At 48.8% G+C, this 22,711-nt stretch overlaps 1 pseudogene; it reads right to left on the minus strand.

The window, feature by feature from the left end:
- The window catches only part of LOC140853749 (uncharacterized), a 55,653-nt pseudogene that overhangs the window by 6,328 nt on the left and 26,614 nt on the right, over positions 1 to 22,711 (minus strand).

The following is a 22,711-nucleotide window of genomic DNA, read 5'->3' on the forward strand; positions in this document are numbered from 1 at the left end:
TCATTCTCATAATTGATCATTGAGCAAATATCCTTCTCCTAAAGTTTCAAATTTTTTGAAAATTGTTCATCATTTTTTCTGAATTTCTGTGAATCATGAGTCGACCCTCTAGGGTCAACCCAATGGCAAACTTGTAGTTTTGGCCAAAATCCCACGGGCTTCTTCTTCTTTTTGTTAAAATCCCATTCATTGAGCTGACCCATTCCCCCGTCTTCTTCCTCCCTCCAAAACCTTAAGTCCCCTTCTTCTTCCTTTCCAAATCTAAGTCCTACCCCCAAGATTCTTCTCCCATCACACCTCTCACCTCAAATCGACCCTTAGGAATCGATTTCATCCCCATCTCATCCCTTATTTGGAGCGGTTGGAGCGTGCCCTAGCTTCCACCCTTTTTCTCCAAATCGGGGTTTCACTCCTCTAAAAATCCCTATCCTTCCCCTAAAATCCCTCTATCTCTTTACACATTTGACCTCCCAAGACCCCTTGCTTGCTCTGGTGGTGGAAATGGCTCCAAAAATGAAGCTCCCACAAAGAAGGAAGTCGGTCTGCGAGTTGGAAGAGGGCGTGCGCAGGAAGAGATAGGCTTCTCAGACCTCTTCTGCTTCCATTCCTATTTCGGCATCTGCTCTAGGTTCTTCTCGGTCTCCATTAAGCCCCAGTAAAATTTTCTTATCTGTTAGAAAGGTAGAACCCGAGAAAAATGTAGACTTCAGATTTTTTGAAAAAGAGGGGTTCTCCATTGGTTCAAAAATCAAAGATCAAGGTTGGGGATTTTACTGCTCTCTTAAAGAAGTTACCTATGTAGATTTGGTTAGAAAATTTTATCTGAACTTGTGCTATGGCAATGGAACAGTAACATCCACTGTTAAGGAAATAGATATCTGTTTAGATACTGTACTTTTGGAAGAGATTCTTCATTTACCCTGTGAGGGATACTCAAACATGGAACTCCCAGTCAAGGAAGAAGAAATTAATGTGATTTTAGAAGGAACCTTCTCGGGAAGCCTAAACAAACTAGAAGCCAAGATCCTATCCATTGAGATGAGGATACTACATCAATTGGTAACAAAGCTTTTCTTTCCTAGAAGTGGTAGACATGACCTCCTCTCAGGCCGAGACATCTGCATCATGTTTCATGTGATTACCCAAACCCCCTTAAACCTCGCAGCATTAATGATAGAAGCTATGAGGAAAACCCTGAATAGATTCAAGGCACATCTACCTTACGGTATGGCCCTCACTTTGGTATTCAGGAGGTTTGGAGTTAGTTTTGAGGGGGAGGCAGCAGCTAGGCTTTCTCACTCTGACACCATCAACCAACATACTTTGCACCGCATGGGATTTACTAGGACTGATGGTGGTTGGACTAAGGGTGCAGAAGAGAGAGTTGAGGACAGAGCTGAGAAAGAAGGTTCTTCATCACCTCTCCATGATATCAGGGCAGCATCTCCAGACATTCAGTTCGTTTCATATCTCGAGGCTGGCCCATCAGAGTCTACTAGGAGGCACACTCCAGTCCAGTAGCCAGACAGCAGAGCACATCCCTCAGAGATCAGATTGGCGATGACCAGATTGAGATGATCTCTTAGCGTGTGGCTTCCTTACTTTCTCGACAGTGGGGCACTTCAGCTTTTGCACAGGGATCCACATCACATGATGTATCTGATCAGACTTTGATCCCTCACATCTTCACTGTCTTTCAGATGATCTCAGATCAGTCAGTTCACATTCAGCAGCTTGAGGGTTATATATTGAGATTGACCGGGAGAGTACTTGACTTACAGGGGCAAGTGTTAGCTCTGACACATCCACAGCCACAGGAGTGCACCACTGAGGTCTCAGACCTATCTATGGAGGCAGCCAGACTTAGAGGAGTATTGGAGAGTGGATTTAATTTTCTGAGGAGAGAGATCAGAGGCTCTAGTGAGCATGCATCCACCTAGTTCACTGCACTGCTACAGTCTGTTTCGAGAGCTCTGAACCTTCTGGACACCATCAGACTCTCTCTTGCAGTTCAGTCTGTTGCTTCTCAGCCTTCAGGATCATCTCGCCCGCCCACTCGTGCCGGCACCTCCACTCGTGGCAAAGGCAGATGGGGTAGAGGACGAGCCCTTGGTCATGATCCTTCATCTCCCCACCCCATCTCCGATTCATCTGACTCTGATCCATCCAGTCATGATCTCTACTAGATCCTTGTAGTTAGTCTTATCTTTTGTCTCTTTCTAGGATCTATCTTTTGGGCCATGTAATGATGTTGACTGGTTGACTTTTGTATTTTGATATTTGTATTGGAACAACTATATGGTATCAGTCACTTTTTGATTATATATATATCTACTCTTTGACTTTTAATGTATGACCTTTAAATTGAGTTACTTTCAATTATGTGCATACTATGAATTGCAATTTCATATCTATGATATCCAATGGTATATATTTTATGTTTGCTGTATTCAGGGAGAGTAAACAAAAGTAACATTAGTAAAATTATTTTCATCAAAAGCAAGAAATAGAGAAAATATATTCAAAAAAGGGGGAGTAAACAATTTTTTTTTGATGTTGTCAAAAAGGGGGAGAAATTAAAGAATCAAAAGTGTTGGGTATAAAATACCCACAGCCGGAACCCTCAGCGGAATCAACTACAGAACAGCACCGCCCGGACTCCTACGGGAGCCGGGCTCCGCCTCCGACATCAACTACAGAACAGCTCCGCCCGGACTCCTACGAGAGCCGGGCCCTGTCGCCGACATCGACTACAGGACGGCTCCGCCCGGACTCCTACGGGAGTCGGGCTCCGTCACCGACAACTCCAACAGTTACAAACAGAACAGCTCCACTCGGACTCCTATGGGAGCCGGGCCCCGCCGCCGACATCGACTACAGGACGGCTCCGCCCGGACTCCTACGGGAGCCGGGCTCCGTCACCGACAACTCCAACAGTTACAAGCAGAACAGCTCCGCCCGGACTCCCACGGGAGCCGGGCCCCACCGCCGACATCAACTACAGAACAGCTCCGCCCGGACTCCTACGGGAGCCGGGCCCCGCCGCCGACATCGACTACAGGACGGCTCCGCCCGGACTCCTATGGGAGCCAGGCTCCGTCACCGACAACTCCAACAGTTACAAGCAGAACAGCTCCGCCCGGACTCCCACGGGAGCCGGGCCCCGCCGCCGACATCAACTACAGAACAGCTCTGCCCGGACTCCTACGGGAGCTGGGCCCCACCGCCGACATCGACTACAGGACGGCTCCGCCCGGACTCCTACGGGAGCCGGGCTCCATCACCGACAACTCCAACAGTTACAAGCAGAACAGCTCCGCCCGGACTCCCACGGGAGTCGGGCCCCACCGCCGACATCAACTACAGAACAGCTCTGCCCGGACTCCCACGGGAGCCGGGCCCCACCGCCAACATCGACTACAGGACAGCTCCGCCTGGACTCCTACGGGAGTCGGGCTCCGTCCTCAATAACGACTGCTGGTAATCCCCGTCCAGACTCCTACGGGAGTCGGACTTCGCCTTTAACTTTAATTGCAGGGAGACTTCGCCCGTACTCTTATGGGAGCCGGGCTTCATCCTCGACGCCAACAACTGCAGCCGCCAGCAGACTCCGCCCGGACTCCTACGGGAGCCGGGCTCCGTCCTCAACAACGACTGCTGGTAATCCCCATCCGGACTCCTACGGGAGCCGAACTTCGCCTTTAACTTTAATTGCAGGGAGACTTCGCCCGTACTCTTATGGGAGCCGAGCTTCATCCTCGACGCCAACAACTGCAGCCGCCAGCAGACTCCGCCCGGACTCCTACGGGAGTCGGGCTCCGTCCTCAACAACGACTGCTGGTAATCCCCGTCCGGACTCCTACGGGAGCCAGACTTTGCCTTTAACTTTAATTGCAGGAAGACTTCGCCCGTACTCTTATGGGAGCCGGGCTTCATCCTCGACGCCAACAACTGCAGCCGCCAGCAGACTCCGCCCGGACTCCTACGGGAGCCGGGCTCCGTCCTCAACAACGACTGCTGGTAATCCCCGTCCGGACTCCTACGGGAGCCGGACTTCGCCTTTAACTTTAATTGCAGGGAGACTTCGCCCGTACCCTTATGGGAGCCGGGCTTCATCCTCGATGCCAACAACTGCAGCCGCAAGCAGACTCCGCCCGGACTCCTATGGGAGCCGGGCTCCGTCCTCGGCCCCAATGGCTGTAGACAAATTTAGTCCGGACTCCTACGGGGGCCGGACTCCGACCGCTGTCGAACTTCATCCGATGTATCTGCACCCCCTGGCAGGCCACCATAACGGCCACGATCCTGCTCCACTTCCTGTGGCGGATTCCACGCAGCTCCATCATTCCCTGACAGGCCGCAATAACCATCGCCGCTCTGCTCCACTTCCTGTGGCGGATTCCGCACAGCTCCACTACCCCCTGGCAGGCCACAATAACGGCCACGAACCTGCTCCACCTCCTGCGACGGATACCGGGCGATTCTCCCACCCGCTGGCAAGTCACGACAACGGACGCTGCTCCACTCCTCGCAACTGATTCCACGTGGCGAGCTACGGTGATAGCCACGATTCAGCTCCACTACCCCTCGCAGTAAATTCTCCCTGACTATGGGCCGCCCACGACCAGACGGTTACAGACGTCGCCATCAATCCGTTATCTCCTCCACCTATAAAAAGGGGGGATCCAGGTATGTTATTCTCTAAGCTCATTTCTTATCTCAAAACTCTGCTAAATTCTCCGTTCGAGCACTCCATTCTTGTTGAGGCAGAGAACTGACTTGAGCGTCGGAGGGTCTTGCCGGAGCAACCCCACCTCCGATTTAGACTTCCCTTGCAGGTCTCGGCGGCGACCGCGGCTTCTCCGACTCCAGCTTCTCCGGCGCAAGCAGATTTTTGCACCAACAGGATTGGCGCTAGAGGAAGGGGTGTGTCTTCGCAGCACCCTTATTCTTAAAGGAGTGTTCAACAGAGCCGTCTCCGACCGTCTCTCCGTCACCCACTCCTAATCTCCCTTCGCGAGATCGACACTCGATGCCTCCGCGCAAGGCATCCACCCGGCGGTCTACGGCCTCCGCGGCCAGATCTCAGGCTCCGGCCTCCCCTCCAGTTTCTCAGCCTCCTCCTCCTCCCCCTCTGGTGGCGGCGGTCGGTGTGGAGCAATTTGACTTGCTGGCACAGCAGGTCAGAGGCCTCGTCGAGGCCGTACAAGCAATGCAGCAGCAGCAACCGCAGGCGTCGGCGCATCCGGAAGGGGCATCTCCGGAATGCCAGAACCCGACGGCGGGGCGGGCCGCCTGGGCCAGCCGCTCCGTCCTTCTCGGGAAGGCAAATTCGAGGGTAGAGAGCCCTCAATCGGATCACGACTCCACCCCTGGAAGATTCCTGCCCCCGTTCTGCCAAAGGACCCTCGAGACTCGAAGTCGAGAGGATTTCCTGGATCGGAGGCTCCAGGAGATGAACCGGCAGATTGAAGAACTCCGCCACGCGCCCCCCGCTTATGGTGAGGATATTTGCACTGACCCTCCCTTCTCCCAAATGATTATGCAGGAACCGATCCCGCCAAACTTCAAGCTTCCCCAGTTCGAAAGCTACGACAGGACTTCGGACCCGGTTGATCATCTAGAGGCCTTCCGAACGATGATGCTGCTTCACGGCGCTCCTGACGCCATCTTATGCCGGACTTTTCCATCTACTTTGAAGGGAGCAGCGAGGAACTGGTACTCGGCTCTGAAGCCGGGTACCATCTTTTCCTTCGATCAAATGAGCCACCAATTTGTGGCCCATTTTGTCAGCAGCCGGTGTCTCCGAAAGGGTTCGGAGTCCCTCATCAACATCAAGCAGAGGGAAGGGAGTCCATACGGGCCTACGTCAACCGCTTTAACATCGCAGCGTTGGAGGTCCAGAACTTGGACCAATCAGTTGCCATGGCCGCCCTGAAAGGCGGCCTTCAGAAGAATGATCTTTTGTACTCCCTGGAGAAGAAGATCCCAGAAATTTTGCCGATTTACTGGCTCGGGTTGAAGGATACGCCCGAGCGGAAGAAGCCTTCAAAATGAAGGACGAAGAGACAGTAAGGGAGCGTCAAGCGGGAGATTCGAGTAAGCCCGCAGTTGAGAAAAGGCCCAAGAAAGCCCGACCGCGTTCCCGATCCCCTCCTGGACATAAGCACGCCCATACTCCACCCCGGGCACGCAGGCAGAGAAGCCCGGACCGCGGGGTTCGGCGGGACTCCCCACCAGGGAGATTTTGCAACTACGCCCCCTCAACGCCTCGAAGGCCCAAGTATTAATGGAGGTCAGGGAGCAGCTCCCTAGGCCGGAGAGGATGCGCACACATCCCGGGAAGCGCAACCCCAACAAGTTCTGCCTCTACCACCGCGACCACGGCCACGACACCGAAGAATGTATCCAGCTCCAGGACGAGATCGAGGAGCTCATTCGGCGAGGTTGACTCGACAGATTCATCCGCCGTAGGCCTGAGGGTAGAGGAGACCGGCCAAGAGCCCTCCCACCGCCTGAACCGCAGAAAAGGGAGGAGCAGCCCGGGGACCGGCCTCCCATCGGGACCATCGACTCCATCACCGGAGGGCCTCAAGGAGGAGCGAGAAAACTATAAATGTATCACTTACTATTTCGCCTTGAATCTACTTTTCTTTCTGCCTAACGTGCCCCTCCCACCTAGTGTGGATGTATTATGACTGGATATGATCCCTCCAAAAACACAGCCATATCAGGAACAGGAGGAGAACCTCATCCTGACATGAGCAAAGTCAAAGGCCCGGTTCTTTTAGACCGGATGGGGGGAGAGGCCTTACAACGTCCTAATGTGCCCCCACAGCCTTGTTAGGGACAGGAGGAAAATCTCGCCCTAACTTGAGCAAAGTCAAAGGCCCGATTCTTTTAGATCGGATGGGGGGAGAGGCCTTGCAACGCCCTAATGTACCCCCACAGCCCTGTTAGGGACAGGAGGAGAACCTCGCCCTAACTTGAGCAAAGTCAAAGGCCCGGTTCTTTTAGACCGGATGGGGGGAGAGGCCTTACAACGCCCTAATGTGCCCCCACAGCCATGTCAGGAACAGGAGGAGAACCTCGTCCTGACATGAGCAAAGTCGAAGGCCCGATTCTTTTAGACCGGATGGGGGAGAGGCCTCACAGTGCCCTAACGCTCCCCCACAAGCCAGGCTGGTAACGCGAGGAGAACCTCATGCCGGTTCGAGCAAAATGGAAGGCCCGGACTCCTACGGGAGCCGGGTTCCAACGCCAGGGAAGACTTCACCCGGACTCCTACGGGAGCCGGGTTCCAACACCGGGGAAGACCTCACCCGGACTCCTATGGGAGCCGGGTTCCAATGCCAAGGCAGACTTCACCTGGACTCCTACGGGAGCCGGGTTCCAACGCCAGGGAAGACCTCACCCGGACTCCTACGGGAGCCGGGTTCCAACGCCAAAGAAGACCTCGCCCAGACTCCTACGGGAGCCGGGTTCCAACGCCAAGGCAGACTTCACCCGGACTCCTACGGGAGCCGGGTTCCAACGCCAGGGAAGACCTCGCCCGGACTCCTACGGGAGCCGGGTTCCAACGCCAAGGAAGACCTCGCCCGGACTCCTACGGGAGCCGGGTTCCAACGCCGGGGAAGACCTCACCCGGACTCCTACGGGAGCCGGGTTCCAACGCCAGGGAAGACCTTGCCCGGACTCCTACGGGAGCCGGGTTCCAACGCCAAGGAAGACCTCGCCCGGACTCCTACGGGAGCTGGGTTCCAACGTCGGGGAAGACCTCACCCGAACTCCTACGGGAGTCGGGTTCCAACGCCAAGGCAGACTTCACCCGGACTCCTACGGGAGTCGGGTTCCAACGCCAGGGAAGACCTCGTCCGGACTCCTACGGGAGCCGGGTTCCAACGCCAAAGAAGACCTCGCCCGGACTCCTACGGGAGCCGGGTTTCAATGCCAAGGCAGACTTCACCCGGACTCCTACGGGAGTCGGGTTCCAACGCCAGGGAAGACCTCGCCCGGACTCCTACGGGAGCCGGGTTCCAACGCCAAAGAAGACCTCGCCCGGACTCCTACGGGAGCCGGGTTCCAACGCCAAGGCAGACTTCACCCGGACTCCTACGGGAGTCGGGTTCCAACGCCAGGGAAGACCTCGTCCGGACTCCTATGGGAGTCGGGTTCCAACGCCAAAGAAGACCTCGCCCGGACTCCTACGGGAGCCGGGTTTCAATGCCAAGGCAGACTTCACCCGGACTCCTACGGGAGTCGGGTTCCAACGCCAGGGAAGACCTCGCCCGGACTCCTACGGGAGTCGGGTTCCAACGCCAAAGAAGACCTCGCCCGGACTCCTACGGGAGCCGGGTTCCAACGCGAAGGCAGACTTCACCCGGACTCCTACGGGAGCCGGATTCCAACGCCAGGGAAGACTTCACCCGGACTCCTATGGGAGCCGGGTTCCAACGCCAAGGAAGACTCCACCCGGACTCCTATGGGAGCCGGGTTCCGCCTACAAGGAAGACTTCGCTCGGACTCCTACGGGAGCCGGGCCCCATCCGCGACTTCTGTGGCAAGGGTTAATGGCGACGAAACTCGGCCGCCTAACATGATCGGATGAAAGGAAAAAGCCCCCCCCCCGACGACGTCTACATCAGACAAGTCAAACATCAAGAAAGGTTCTGCAGACAACAATATTAGCGCAGCGTGCGGACGAGGTAACGCAAAATGCTCTTTTCATTTCATTTTCGATATATACACACTACAAGGCCAGGACGGCCAAGGAAAGAAGGACAAAACGACAAAAAGGAAATAACTGCATGATAAGACAGAAAGACAAAAGAGCTCTAAGGAGGTCCTGCTCCCTCCGACCTAGGGTTATCTACTCCATCCCTCAACCAGGACTGCCTCAGGTTCTCTATTGCTTCTTCTAGTTCTTCCCTCTTCCGCAGCGCATCCTGGAGCGCCCGACGAAGTTGCTGGCTCTCAGCCTCCGCTTCTCGATGCCACTTCCGCAAAACTTTGGACTCCGCCTCCGCATCTGCGACGGCCTTCCGCTCAAGTGCCAGTTGGATCTTCACTTGTTGCAGCTCGGCCGTCTTCTCCCCGAGGGAGACAGAAATCCCTTCAACAGTGCCTCTCAGGGCCTGGAGCTCTTCGGAATCTTGGGCAGAAGTAAGCTGCGCCCTATTAGCCAGCTGTCTCTGGAGACGAACGACTTCGTCAGCCACCGTCCGGAATCTCCCTTTATACTCTTCCACTTGCCGGCGCTAGCTGGCCTGCTGCACTTCGTGGCTCATCTCGGCGTCTTGAAGCTGCTTCTGAAGGTCGGAGACCTTCTGCGACCACTTCTGTCCATCATCAACCCGGGCCAAGAGTCGGGATGAGTTTCCTTCCAGCTGGCCAATCTTCCTCTTCGCAGCTGACAGCTCCACCTTAAGGGCGCTGATCCTGGCCTCTTGAGCCCAAATTCGGTCGTTGGTGCTCTTCTTGCATTCCTCGAGCTCCTTTGTGAAGTTCGCCTTCCTCCAGCTGTAATCCATGATCGCCTTCACATGGAGACTCCGAAAGTGGGCGGCCTCGGCGGCGGCTTCAGAATGGCCTTCTCTCGATTTGCGGAGCTCGCCTTTCGACTTCTTCAACTTCTTCGTCAGGTGAAGGACCTCCTTTTTCAACCGCTGGATTGTCGATTTCAGCGGGACCCCCAGGGGCAAGGGGAGTGCTTCAGCAGGGCACTGCCATCGGAAGATGCAAGCATCAAAGATCGACTCATTACAAGAAGAAAAGCAGAAAGAAGGAGGGGGGGAAGGAGAAGCCATCCACAATAAGAAATTCGACTTTATTGATTGAATAATTTTGAAGACAAACAGAAAGAAAATATGGCGACAAAATAAGGGCACAAGATCAGAGGTCTTAGACCTCAGGGACAGGAGGTGGAGAACTCAGCGCGGGGGGTGTGACTGCGGTGGCGGCAGATGAGGGGCCGGCCTCATCTTCAGACTCCTCAAGAAAGCCGAGATCGAGGTCGAGGTATTTGCTGGCCACCTTCTCTTGGCAGAGCTCGAACCCCTTAGTGAACGCCTCCTGGCCGAACTGGACGTTCAGGTCCCTCATCTCCGCGGAGGCCTTGAATTCCTCCACCGCAAGAGCCCTGCCCTCCGAGACCAGAACCGGAGTTTGCTCGACCAAATGGGCGACCTCGGCCTCCGCCTTCCTCGCCGACTCCTCCAAGATTCGTCTCTCCTCTTCCCGGGCTCGCCTTTCTCTCTCCAGGGCCTCCTGGAGGGCGACTACTTCGACCGACTTCGCTTGGAGGCGAGCAACCTCGGCTTGGCAGCGTTCCTCCGCCTGAAGGAGGTCCCTCCTCATGCGGCTCGTCGCCTCGACATAGGTGAAGAGCTGGTGCCCAATCTGCAAGGATGGATGGAGAATTACGACAAAGATCGGGTGACCGTGTAAATAAATATCCACTTACCTCGAGGAAGGACCCCAAAGAGTCCCAAGCCCGCTGCTCAGGATCAGCGCGGTCGATCCTCTCCACGACGTCGGACAAGATGCAGCCGTCAAGCAGCCGCCTGATCAAGTTTCTATCGTTGAAGGGGTTCTCCGATCCCCCCTCGGAGCAGACGGACTCATCTGCAGTAGCTTGGTGGCTGCTCGCCCTGCGAGCCACCGATTTCCTCCTCCTCCCCGCGGTAGGCCCCTCCGTGGGGCGAACCCCTGGAGCGGGGGCCCCAGTCGGCGGGCTCCTCGAGGAGGCTCGGGGAGCCACGGGCTCGGCATCTGAAGGAATGTCGATGGCCGGGGCCGTCTGGACGGGCGCGGCCAAGCTCATCTCCTCCGCCCTGGCCCTCTTCGCCGATCCGGAGGCCGCCGCACCCTTTCTCTTCTGAGCTCTCATGCCCCTGGCAAGCATCCGCATCGCTTTGGCATCCATTGCTAAAAAAAAAAAAGAAAAAAAAAAAGAAAGAAAAAAGAAAGAGTGGGGAGGAAAAAGAGGTAAAGAGAAGAAAAAGAGGAAGGCGAGAAAAGAAAAGATAAGATGAATACTCGCTGGATCCTGAGGGCTCAGGCCGATGTTGAAAAGAAGCTGCTCCCTCAGAAGATTAGGAAGAGAAGGAGCGGGATAAGTTAGAAGCTTCTGGGCAGCCTGGAGGTCGTCCTCCCCCAGGCTGGGAGCCCGGCGGACGGAATCCCTTAGAGACCCCCAAGGGGGCAGGCCCAATTCTAGGGTCGGGCAGTGGACGAAGAGGTATTTCTCCTTCCATTTGTGAATCGAAGAAGGGGCGCCCTTCAGCAACCCCTTCTTACCAAACTGGGGGGAGAAGTACCACCAGTCCTTCGCCGAAGGATGGCGTTTGAAGGTATAAAAATGCCTAAACAAGGAGAGGGACGGCTGAACCTCGGCTATGTGGCAGAGGGAGAGAAACCCTATCAAAAACCTAAAGAAATTCGGGGCCACGGAAGCAAGAGAAATGTCCAAGAAGCGGAAGAAGGCAGCGACAAAGACAGGAAGCGGAAGCCGGAGTCCGGCACGGAACGCTTCCTGATACAAATAGAAGCGACCGGGAGGAGGAGTGCTGGCCCGATCAGAGGGGCCAGGTAGCTCCAGGTCGTACTCCGGAGGAACCCCATACCGAACCCTTATCAGAAGGAGTTCATCCGAAGTCGACGAACATAGAATAGCGCCCGGTGCGAAAACCGGGCGAGGCCCAGCCCCGGACGTGGGTTCGTCCGCAGAGATAGGGACCTGGGGGTTTGAAGCAGAAGAACTCTCAGAACTGTCGGGAGCAGAAGAGTCAGAAGACATTTTGAGTAGTTTCGAAGGGAGGATCTAAAGGACCCTAAAAAGACAGACCGAAAGAGGAACGAGAGGCCGAAGGCTAACTCGGAGGAAGGCACAAAAGTAATGAAGAGAGGAGAAACCCCTAGGCAGTGAGAGGAAGGTTGGCACTAACCTATATTACTCTGAGGGACCTGGGGGACGAGAAACGGGAGGCGCCTACGGCTCGAGAAGACGTTCACTAGAGCAGGGCTCTCGAAGAGAAGATAGACACCAGCGAAAACTCAGGAATGAAGTAGGACGCCTGAAGGGGGGAGGACGGGTTTAAATAGACCCTGGGATCCGGCACCATAATGATCGCGAATCCCCCGGGCCAGTCCGCATCCGACACGTGTCCCACTCCCCCTGGCAGACGGCTAAAAGCGGCTGACGGTTGGCAGGATCATAATTGCGCCGTACCTAGGCCAGTGTACCTACGAGAATTTCGAAGCATCCCCTCGTACTGCTCCAATTCGAAAAGACTCCAGCATGCGCTCATTTAATGCCAAAATATCTGGAGGCGGCAGTGCGCAGGATTCGAAGGGACGGTTCTGGCTGTGCCCATCTCTCTCTCTCTGTACTTCCTTCGTTTGAAATTCAAACTCGGAAGTAGGGGGACTGGTGTTGGGTATAAAATACCCACAGCCGGAACCCTCAGCGGAATCAACTACAGAACAGCACCGCCCGGACTCCTACGGGAGCCGGGCTCCGCCCGGACTCCTACGGGAGCCGGGCTCCGCCTCTGACATCAACTACAGAACAGCTCCGCCCGGACTCCTACGGGAGCCGGGCCCCACCGCCGACATCGACTATAGGACGGCTCCACCCGGACTCCTATGAGAGCCGGGCTCCATCACTGACAACTCCAACAGTTACAAACAGAACAGCTCCGTCCGGACTCCTACAGGAGCCGGGCCCCACCGCCGACATTGACTACAGGACGGCTCCGCCCGGACTCCTACGGGAGCCGGGCTCCATCACCAACAACTCCAACAGTTACAAGCAGAATAGCTCCGCCCGGACTCCCACGGGAGCCGGGCCCCGCCGCCGACATCAACTACAGAACAGCTCCGCCCGGACTCCTACGGGAGCTGGGCCCCGCCACCGACATCGACTACAGGACGGCTCTGCCCGGACTCCTACGGGAGCCGGGCTCCGTCACCGACAACTCCAACAGTTACAAGCAGAACAGCTCCGCCCGGACTCCCACGGGAGCCGGGCTCCGCCGCCGACATCAACTACAGAACAGCTCCGCCCGGACTCCTACGGGAGCCGGGCCCCATCGCCGACATCGACTATAGGATGGCTCCGCCCAGACTCCTACGGGAGCCGGGCTCCATCACCGACAACTCCAACAGTTACAAGTAGAACAGCTCCGCCCAGACTCCCACGGGAGCCGGGCCCCGCCGCCGACATCAACTACAGAACAGCTCCGCCCAGACTCCCACGGGAGCCAGGCCCCGCCGCCGACATCGACTACAGGACAGCTCCGCCCGGACTCCTATGGGAGCCGGGCTCCGTCCTCAACAACGACTGCTGGTAATCCCCGTCTGGACTCCTACGGGAGCCGGACTTCGCCTTTAATTTAATTGCAGGGAGACTTCGCCCGTACTCTTATGGGAGCCGGGCTTCATCCTCGACGCCAACAACTGCAGCCGCCAGCAGACTCCGCCCGGACTCCTACGGGAGCCGGGCTCCGTCCTCAACAACGACTGCTGGTAATCTCTGTCCGGACTCCTACGGGAGCCGGACTTCGCCTTTAACTTTAATTGCAGGGAGACTTCGCCCGTACTCTTATGGGAGCCGGGCTTCATCCTCGACGCCAACAACTGCAGCCGCCAGCAGACTCCGCCCGAATTCCTACGGAAGTCGGGCTCCGTCCTCAACAACGACTGCTGGTAATCCCCGTCCGGACTCCTACGGGAGCCGGACTTCGCCTTTAACTTTAATTGCAGGGAGACTTCGCCCGTACTCTTATGGGAGCCGGGCTTCATCCTCGACGCCAACAACTGCAGTCGCCAGCAGACTCCGCCCGGACTCCTACGGGAGCCAGGCTCCGTCCTCAACAACGACTGCTAGTAATCCCCGTCCGGACTCCTACGGGAGCCGGACTTCGCCTTTAACTTTAATTGCAGGGAGACTTCGCCCGTACCCTTATGGGAGCCGGGCTTCATCCTCGACGCCAACAACTGCAGCCGCAAGCAGACTCCGTCCGGACTCCTACGGGAGCCGGGCTCCGTCCTCGGCCCCAACGGCTGCAGACAAATTTAGTCCGGACTCCTACAGGGGCCGGACTCCGACCGCTGCCGAACTTCATCCGATGTATCTGCACCCCCTGGCAGGCCACCATAACGGCCACGATCCTGCTCCACTTCCTGTGGCGGATTCCGCGCAGCTCCATCATTCCCTGACAGGCCGCAGTAACCATCGCCGCTCTGCTCCACTTCCTGTGGCAGATTCCGCACAGCTCCACTACCCCCTGGCAGGCCACAATAACGGCCACGAACCTGCTCCACCTCCTGCAACGGATACCGGGCGATTCTCCCACCCACTGGCAAGTCACGACAACGGATGCTGCTCCACTCCTCGCAACTGATTCCACGTGGCGAGCTACGGTGATAGCCACGATTCAGCTCCACTACCCCTCGCAATAAATTCTCCCTGACTATGGGCGGCCCACGACCAGACGGTTACAGACGTCGCCATCAATCCGTTACCTCCTCCGCCTATAAAAAGGGGAGGATCCAGATACGTTATTCTCTAAGCTCATTTCTTATCTCAAAACTCTGCTAAATTCTCTGTTCGAGCACTCCATTCTTGTTGAGGTAGAGAACTGACTTAAGCATCGGAGGGTCTTGCCGGAGCAACCCCACCTCCGATTTAGACTTCCCTTGCAGGTCCCGGCGGCGACCGTGGCTTCTCTGACTCCAGCTTCTCCGGCGCAAGCAGATTTTTGCACCAACAAAAAGCAAATTGATAAAAGAATCAAAAGCAAATTGATAAAAGAATCAAAAGCAACTTGATAAAAGAATCAAAAGCAAATTGAGCAAAAAGTTAAGCAAATGAGCAAATTTTCAAATTCTTAGGCATGCTCTGATACCAAAATTAAATAATCAAATGAGCAAATGAGATATTTTCAAATGAGCAAAGAGCAAATTTTCAAATTCTTAGGCAAATTCTGCTTTGTTCTGATACCAAAAATTCTGCTCTGATACCAAAAATCACATAATCCAATAAGCAAATATTTTTAAATGAGCAAACTTTCAAATGAGCAAATTTTCAAATTATTAAGTAATAGACAAATTGTTAGGCAAATGAGCAACACAAGCAAATGGGCACATGTATCACGTGCCAAAGAATCAATCTTCTTTTCAAGCAAATGCACTTATAAGTAATTTTCAATTTGGTAGCAAATTTTTTATTTATCTTCAAACTACCTATGATGCATTTCATTCCTTTGAAATTCATGCTCAATGTTTTATACATGCTTTTGCTCAAATATTTTGTCATCATCAAAAAGGAGGAGATTGTTGCTCCTTGGATTAATTTTGATGATTACAAAGCATTTGAAGGGGTACTAATGATTTTCGCTTGAAAAAAACTTTTTGCTTTTCAGGGACAAAATCATAATTTTATCAAATCCTGATTTGAAAGCATCAAGTGATAGAACAAAAGATTTGTGATCCATTGGTGAAAATTTTATTATTTTTGGACTTGTATTTTGAAAGATATTCATGTTTGAAAAATATAAGTCGATCCCATGAGTCGACTCATGGCACAATGAGCTGATTGGCATGCAGATTTTTTGGGTGGCACAGTCTGTGAGTCGACCCATGGGATCGACCCCCAGGCATGAGTCGACCCTATGAGTCGACCCCTGCTGTTTTTAGGCCAAAAATTACAGAACTTTATTTTCTGCTGTTTTTCTACAGAGGTCGACCCATGAGTCGACCCATGAGCATGAGTCGACCCATGAGTCGACTCCTGTGACGGGAATGTTCCGCAACGGCTAGTTTTTAACTCATTTTAAGTACTTTTAATGCTCATTTAATATGGTCTAACGGCTCTATTTCAGCTCAGATTGTTCTCCACTATTCCTTAAAGCTATAAAAGAGATAAAAAGATGGAAATCATCAACAAGAATCAAGAAGAGAGATTTTTGAAAAGAGAATTTCAAGCAACTTTTCAGCCCTAAGCAAGAGCTCACTCAAAGCATTCAAGAAGCCTTTAATTCAAGCTCACCAACTCCTCAAGTGCACATTCAAGTCTCCAACCACCTTGAGAAAATCAAAAAGAGCATTCTTCTCTTTGAGTAAAGTATATTTAAAGCCTCATTCACTCATTAAAGGAGCTTTCTTTTATATTTACTGAGCTATTAATTGTTATACTCTGTTTAAGCTATTATTTTTGTTTTGAAAGGGTTCCAAAATAAGAGAAGATTGATTCGAACCTTGAATTGGAGTGTATTGGGTTGGCTTGTACCCGAAAAATAAGTGGTCTAGTTTGAGATAGCTAGAGTCAGAGTTTCTGACATTTGTATTCAGGTTGAATACAAGTTAGTGGATTGGAATTCTCAAGTAGGAGCTTGGGGAGTGGATGTAGATGCAAGGTTGGCACCGAACCACTATAAATCCTTTTATTTGTGTTGTGCCTAATTGCTCTTCTTTAGAATTTTCTTATTCTCTTACATTCTTGCATTCAACCATTAGCCTTGAATCAACTATACTCTCCTCATTTATTTAGCTATTGTTAAACATTTGTTGTAAGTCATAAGTTAAGTTTAAAATTTTAGAAACCCAATTCACCCTCCCTCTTGGGTTGCATAGTTGGGCAATAATTATTATACTAACCTGTGATACTGAGATATTATGTCACTATAAAGTAACACATAATGATAGGCTTGTGCTAAGGATTTTCTATCCAGAACCACACTATCAACCTTCTCCAAAACTCTTCCAACAGTTGAGAACTTATAAATTTTTGAGTTATCAATAATATCATAATTTCTTTGTGGTCGATTAAAAAGGATCTCTATATTTTCAAGATATCTTGAATAAAATATCAAATATTCTTTAGCAATATATCCTTTCATAATTGAGCCTTTAGGATGGGCTCTATTTTATACATAATATTTTAAACACATAAGATACCTTCAAAAATTAAAAATTTATTAAATCATCAATATGGTAATGACATTATTTATACTAAATAATTTTTAAATTATAAAGTGTAGCAACTGTTAGATTTATGTCCTAGGAGCCAATTATTGGCTGACAAATTTTTTAATTCTAGGGCTTAATCTTATACTTGTAATATTTTTATTATCAATAAGGGATTTTTTTATTCTAATCATGTTTATGTATCCATAATTTATTCTAAAAATTAATAAAGATGATTTTTGTATATTCTTAAAGTGTTAAAAATTTGAGACATGCATTAATTAGTGGTTAATTTCTAAATACTCTCAATCAAAAGATCATCACAGAGGACAGTGATCAATGCATTCGAGATTGGTGCACGGTTCATCTTCCTTGTAGGCAGATAAGTCTCGGATCTGCAATGTAGGGACACCGGGGTAAAGGTATGGGTGGTTGTTAGAGAACAACTTGTACTGAGCATGATCAATATGAAAAATTACTTGGATGTCTACTCACTTATTAGTGATCTTCTCGATGCTGCAGTGGTGTGAGTGGTCCTTTGATCTATGGTATCATCAGCTTTTCGCAATGAGGCTACTGAGTTTGACTGCACGTTCTCTTTATCTCTAGCCATTCAGATTCTTACTATATATGTTAAGTACAGTAGGTTCAGATTCGCTATTTAGAGTAGCATGCACCTAGATAGAATCTATCAATTTTGATAGAAAAGGAGAAGTCCTATACGATTTGTGAGATTGAGTTCAAAAAGTCTTTAGCCAAAGCAAGTATGAATATTGAAAAAGAGTTTTCACGGGATTCACAAATAAACTCGAATCGAGTCAATCTAGCATATGACTGACGATGGGGTCTGATGAATTCTTCATGATCTCTGTCAAGTCGGAACTCACGATAGAAGGACTGAATCATATGATAATTGCACCTAGAGATTCATACTTTTATTTTATTGGGTTGTCACTACATACTGCTAGATATCATTGGTGGATTATGAGACTCATCAGATGTCATCTTGATGATCGATGACTCTCGAAGAATAGAGTTAGAATTGTTCTAACCTATCAAAAAGAGTTTCGATGATATTATGATGGAGATCACAATATATCTCACTACCAAATAGAATGGAACCTATGGGATCACACATTAAGGGATTTAATCCTGAATTTACTAATTGGACTTATGAAGTTCTAATTGGGTTAGGGTTTATTGAAATTCTATTGGTTTTAAGAAAATCATGTTAGCACATGGTTAAACCTAATTCTTCTGAGGACTTCAATTGGATCAAGTCCATTGCATTGAACCTAATCTAAATCCATTAAGATTTAGTTGGGCACCTAATTGTGAGCTCAAGAGGATTGAATTAAGTCAATGAGTTGGCTAAATTATCTCTTCATTATCTCCTCATTTATTTTCTGATATTGTGTGTGGAATTAAAGGAAAGAAGAGATAGCGCCATGCATCTCTTTTAGAAATTCCATGGGATGCCAACCTTGGATTGGTGTGAGAAAGAGAGAGGGGTCCACCCTCTCTCTTGCATTGGCATGGAAAGAAGAGAGAGAGGGGCTACACCCCCTCTCTTGTGCATGAAAAAAATCCTAAGAGGCATCCAGTGTTGGTGGCCCATCTACCTGCCCTCTATTATAAGGGGCACCCACTTAGTCTGCCTTATTTGGCTAGGGCACCCCATGTGCTTGCCAAAAAAGATTCATACCCTACCAATTAAATCTAATTTTAATGAAAAATAATCAAATTAAAAAAGTAAAAATCTTTATGAGATAAGAACTAACCTTTTTAAGCTAATTGGTTCTTGATTTGGATCAAGAAAGGATCTATATAAAGAGACACTCTTAGGGTTTTAAAAGAATAATAGAATTTTGAGAAATCAAAACTCTCCTCTCTCCTTCTCCATGCCACACCCTCTCTCCCTCTTTTCTTTTTCATGCCCAAGGGTTGGGTACCCGTATTCCATATGCCAAGAAGAAGAAGAGTCTCTTCTACAGCAAGAAACAAGAAGGAGGCTGTAGTTCAAGGGTTGAAGTTGCAGTCGAGATCATTTGCTGATCAAGATTTAAAGAGGTATAAATCTTTTTTGGAGAAGAAAGATCACCATGAGAAGAAGGATTCAAGGTTAATCTCGATGGATATCTGTAGAGGTCGGGTACGTGTGCGGCTCAAGGACCTTCGAATCTGAGACATCAGTAACGATGAATTTCTATCCATGCAAAGGTATTGAGATTTGATCTCATACTTATTTTAATTTGCAGATTATATGTATATCTTTATTTTGGAGCTTGGATAGGATTATATAAAATCTAATGCATGTGGAGTTAAAGGGTTTAACTCGATTCATTTTTCGCTGCTCTTGTAAAGATTTTTGAAATCTATGCATGTATCCTACTCGATTTTCTAACAGTGGTATCAAAGTTACTAATTTTTAAAAACATATATAATCTGATTTTTATCTTATATTTGAAAGTTTTGATGATTTAAAATTGATCTTATGCTAGTATAAGGTTGTCCTTGTTGGGAATAGTGTCCCAAAGCCAATCGTCAGTCTATTGACGGTTGTGCTCCTTTTTGTATTAGTACATGAATTATAAATAAATAAAAGTTATTTTGATATTTTTTCATCACAAATGTTTCATCTTCTAATGAACTCCTGTGTTGTGGTGAAGTCCTTAGGACTATTTAGACTCGACAAAGGAGGATTTGTCGCTTAGTCCTTAAACATGTTCACGACCAAATGATACGTTGTTACTAAGGACGACAACGTTTATCGAGCATAGGTCGTTGTGTGCCATATGGGTTGGTTGTCCTCATAACCAAAGAGTGTAGAGACACTGGTATGGCATACAGATGAGATGTAATGGTACATCTGCACTGAACATGACCAACTCCGGAGCTATTTCTGCTATCAAGATTTGCTCCGATGGGATATGGGTATAAATGTCTCTCCGACCTGAGACCACCACGGTGACTTGCAAGCAATTCACTACACTTAGGCACTGGACTACCTGAATTTCTAATTCAATGACGGAAGGTTGCTGGGTGTAGTCAAGTACTTGACTTGTCGGTGCGTGTGTCAAGATGGGATTGACCACTCTAATTTAGGAGCTGTGTACAGTCGTGTTTCAATTTAGCAAAACCTTGGCCAGGGTAGTCCTAGTGAGGAGTCACAGGACTAATTGAGTTGAGCACGATTCGGATGATATCATTAGGGTTGACAGTTTAACCCTGAGTCGTCCTAAATACAGGGGTCAAAAGGGATGAATTATACGGTAACCATATTCACGTAGGTTCTGAATGTTGTGATTGTGATTATTCGACCTATCCGGTCATTGGGTACCATTGCTAGATGGTCACTTCGATTAGTACAGAAATTGGTTCCTGTGCTACCGGTTTAGGTTCGAACCTGCGGGGTCACACACATTAGAGGTTCCTTTCTGATCTGATGGCTGATTATGAGTCTTATCTATCTGGGACTCTATGATTGAGAATTAGGATTCTCTAATCATGAGTTCCACACATTTTGGGTACCAGGGTCAAAATTTTGAATTTCAAATTTTGAATTTGAAATTTGAACTCTTTGATCAGGGCTTCATATCGATGGTCTCTGATGCCTAATTGCCCATCAGATTTGGATTCAATATTTATGAGAGGTTTAATTAGTGATTTAATCACTAATTAACTCAATTTGATTGAATAATTATTTTTGGATCAAGTCCAAATTGAATTGGATTTAGTTTGGATTGACCCGATTAGGTTAAATGTTGACCTAATCGCTAAGGTGGTTTAGTCCCTGATTTGATCAGGGATTAGGTTTAGTTAATTCCTAATTTGATTAAGATTTTATTGAGCCTAATTAAGCCTAATTATGTTGGGTTTAATCTGGTCTAATTGTGCTTAACCTATTTTAAACTAGGTTGGCTCAATTTGAATCAAACCACCTTGTTTTAAATTCTCTGCGACACCCAACTTCCTTGCACCCATTTGAATTCACGAGAAGAAACTTCTCGTGAAATTTTTCTCACACAAAACCCTTCCCCACGCCCTCATTTGTGCGCCATATGGATGGATAAAATAATTAGTTAGCCATTCAAATTCAAAGCATGATTGAATTTGAATGGATAACTTATCACTTGCCCTTTCATCCTTATCCATTTTGTGCGCCACATTACTTACATGAGAAAAGGTTTCTCGTGAAATATTTTCTACGCACAAAGAGCCACGCCCCTTCTCTTCTCACGCCCAAAAGGATAGGGATAAGTTAGTTTTCGTTTGAATTCAAATTTGATTTGAATTCAAATGTGTAACCTCTTGTCTTTATCCTCTCACGCGGATAAGACACGTTCGACGTTATTTTAAAAAGAGGAGAAAGGTGGGACGTGCGTAGAAATTTTTAGGAGAGAAACTTTGGGGCGTGAGAAAGGCTTCTGCGTAAGGTGAAGGTCCAAAACCTTCCGAGAGAAAAAGAAAGAAAAGAGAGAAAATTGGGCGCAGGGTTTTTGGTGTGTACCCTAGGGTTTCTACCTAGGGTTCGGGAAGTGAGATTGGTATGCCACGAGTGTCGTGAGTCCACCAAATTTTAGGGAGAGATCCATCAGCCTCTCAAGCAACTGTGCAGATGATCCGAAGCATCTGAGAAGTCAGCACACATCGATCGAAGGAGTTCGATCAACATCTGCCATCAAAAGGGTGAAATCACGAACTAGCATTCGTGAGGAGCTGATCAGATGGGAGCTTCGTGTGGACGATCCACAGAGGCCAGACATTTATGTGGCTGTGACGTGATGATCAGAGCCCCTCGACAGTGATCAGATTACGGTGATCGACTACCCGCAAAAGGTGATGTGTTCTGAACACAGTACTGTAAAACGTTTACTGATTCAAATTTGAATTTCAAATTTAAATGCATGCTGTTGTATCATATTTAGATCCTAGTGTAGGATTAATTAGTATTAATTAATGAGATTAATTAATAATTTTACTGTAAAATAGTAATTTTGAAAAATTTTTAAAATTACCATTTTGCCCCTGCACTAAATTTTCGCTTCAAATGGTATCAGAGCCAGGTTCTAGAATATGATATACATATGCATGCATAGATTAAGGTGTAATCTATAAGTTTAAATTTAAAATTCAAAATTTAAAATTCAAAATTCAAAAAGATTTGAAATTTGAAATTTGTTAGAAGTTTCAAATTTGAAATTCAAAATTCAAAATTTGAAATTTGATTGAAATCTCAAATTTGAAATTTGAAATTTGAAATTTGAAATTTGAAATTTAAAATTTGAAATTCAAAAATTTAAAATTTGAAATTTAAAATTTGATTGAAATCTCAAATTTGAAATTTGAAATTTGAAATTTGAAATTTGAAATTTGAAATTCAAAATTTAAAATTCAAAGATTGGAAATTCAAAATTTGAAATTTGGTTGAAATCTCAAATTTAAAATTTAAAATTTGAAATTTGAAATTTAAAATTTAAAATTCAAAATTTAAATTTTGAAATTGGTATATTTAGATATACTTGATCCAAGTAGCAAGTAATCTAATTGGGTTGGTTGCCATGCCCGTCCGGTCATAGGAGAAAAATAGGGTTTAAAGGCCCTCTCTTCCCATTCGATGGGGTCTCCTATGGCGATAGGGGTGCCGATGCAATTATATCCCATGCCGATGAAGCAGTGAAAGGACTTAATTAAGAAATTTATCATGAATGTGTTAGATTAGATCTAAAAGAAAATTTATGAT

The sequence above is a fragment of the Elaeis guineensis genome, chromosome 14 (assembly GCF_000442705.2).
Source record: "Elaeis guineensis isolate ETL-2024a chromosome 14, EG11, whole genome shotgun sequence".
NCBI lineage: Eukaryota > Viridiplantae > Streptophyta > Magnoliopsida > Arecales > Arecaceae > Elaeis > Elaeis guineensis.